This window comes from Podarcis muralis, chromosome 18 (genome assembly GCF_964188315.1).
Source record: "Podarcis muralis chromosome 18, rPodMur119.hap1.1, whole genome shotgun sequence".
NCBI lineage: Eukaryota > Metazoa > Chordata > Lepidosauria > Squamata > Lacertidae > Podarcis > Podarcis muralis.
Window position 1 is genome coordinate 5,832,116 of NC_135672.1, and position 2,438 is coordinate 5,834,553.

A 2,438-nucleotide genomic window follows, 5' to 3' on the forward strand; every position below is an offset into this window, starting at 1 on the left:
ATGTGGTAGAATAAAAAAAGTAGCTAAAAAAAATTGCATTTGTAGAATCCATTCCCCCAAACAGCCCAGTGGGAACTGAGCATGCTCAGTGGGCATGAAATGCCTAGTTTATTATTTTACACATTTATTTATTGCCTTTCATCCAAAGGTGCCATACGTGGCTCTCCCAACAACCTTGTGAGAAGGCAGTGGCAGAGAGAAGTCTAGAATCAGAAGATGAAGCAGGAGAGGAAGCCAAGAGGCAGAGAGGCTGGTGAACAAGCCTCCGGCTGAGCCAAGCTCCCCTCCCTCCTGGTCTCCCAGGACCAAGAGAGGCGTGAAGAGGGCAGAGCAAAGGCAGACACACAGGCACAGTCTCAGATTGCTTGGGAAAGACCCGGACAAGAGGAGACTTAGGCAGCTCTGGGAAGGCAGGGACCTCCAGCCTCCGCAACTGCCTCATAGGGGCAGGACCGATTGCTGTGCTCACTAGGCATGATACCCCTGAGCCTCACTTCTTCTAATAAAGACTTTGTGCAATTTATTCCGGACACGGGCTCCTGATAGTAAACACTGCCACCTCCAGGCCTGTAAGGAAGGAAGCTGGCTGGGGGGCGGAAATTGAGGTAGATGGGGCAGTGACCCACTTGCCCCAAGGGACTGCCCTTCACTGCTTATGCTCCGGGAGCATTCTGAATCCTTTTAATTTTTTATTTTTAAAGGCCTGCTCATCTTGATATCTTTATGGAAGGTGAAGGAGGGGTAGAACGACAAATCCACCCCGCTTCTCTATAAAAAAAATCCTTCTCTTTTGATGATTTTCATAAAAGCTTTTATAGTTTTTCTTGATCCTGCACTGTCCAAAGCTCCCAGAGTGCTGAAATAAAACATTTTACTGGATTGAGGGAGGGCTGTGCTTGGTCTTTTTAAAAAAGAGAGAGAGAGAAAGAGAAAGAGGGAGAGGAGGAAGAATTAACATGGGCAGAAGCGAACAGTTCACCGTTTTGCAAGTCCAGCATGCTTGTAAATAAATAATGGGAAAGATTTTGGAAGTATTTGCAAAAAACAAAACCAACATGGTGGGTTTATAGGCTTGATTTATGTATTGCCTGATCCCGGAAGCCTTTATAAAGGGATTGTAAACATTACACAAAGGATGTGGATGGCACTGTGGGTTAAACCACAGAGCCTAGGACGTGCCGATCAGAAGGTCAGCGGTTCGAATCCCCGCGACGGGGTGAGCGCCCGTTGCTCGGTCCCTGCTCCTGCCAACCTAGCAGTTCGAAAGCACGTCAAAGTGCAAGTAGATAAATAGGTACCGCTCCGGCGGGAAGGTAAATGGCATTTCCGTGCGCTGCTCTGGTTTGCCAGAAGCGGCTTAGTCCTGCTGGCCACATGACCCGGAAGCTGTATGCCAGCTCCCTCGGCCAGTAAAGCGAGATGAGTGCCGCAACCTCAGAGTCGGTCACGACTGGACCTAATGGTCAGGGGTCCTTTACCTTTACTCTAGAACATACAGTAGGAAGAGCTCCGGCTTCCTGCCTCTGGAAAACCCATAAGCAGGGAAAAAGCAGCCTTCTCCCCTCACTGCTAGTATTCAGGGGTAAACTGCCCCTAGTCCTGGAGGTTCTATTTAGCTATTGTGCAAAATGCAAGAAGTGCCCATCTCCTGGTGTAGTGGTTAAGAGCGGTGGACTTGTAATCTGGTGAACTGGGTTTGCTTCCCTGCTCCTCCGCCTGCAGCTGCTGGGTGACCTTGGGCCAGTCACACTTCTCTGAAGTCTCTCAGCCCCACTCACCTCACAGAGTGTTTGTTGTGGGGGAGGAAGGGAAAGGAGAATGTGAGCCGCTTTGAGACTCCTTCCGGTAGTGATAAAGTGGGATATCAAATCCAAACTCTTCTTCTTCCTCCTCTGACTGCCTCATAATGACCCACTGCCCGGTTCTGGTGGGGGGTCGGGGACCCCAGGCAGCGCAGGCAGCGCCTGAGCTAAAATTTCAGGAGCCAACAAGAAACAAGGACCTTGGACAGATCTGAGGGAAGCCTAGTGGGCGGAACATCTTTCTCATGCATCAAATAACACCCTGCTCACCTGAATGCCCTTCTGCATGCTGCAAGATACCTGGGTCACGACTAAGGCTGGCTGAATTCACCTGCTTTCTATTTCCTTAAGTTTAACCGGACACATTTCCTCACCAGACTGCAAGTTCTCCTTTTTCAAAGTCATCACCAAAAAAACGGTATGGATTTCCCTGCAATTTCTCTTAAAACGCACATCTCCACCAAGTTACACCTTTTATTTTATTTTTGCAAACCATTCTCCTTAATACAATGCATTTTAAAATGTTTTTTTATGTTGTGTGTTTTTTAGTTGTTTTTTTGCTAAGCCACGGAATATATGCACATGTATTGCGCCTAACAGATGTGCTTCGTTGTAGTTGGGAAACTGTGTCTGCAA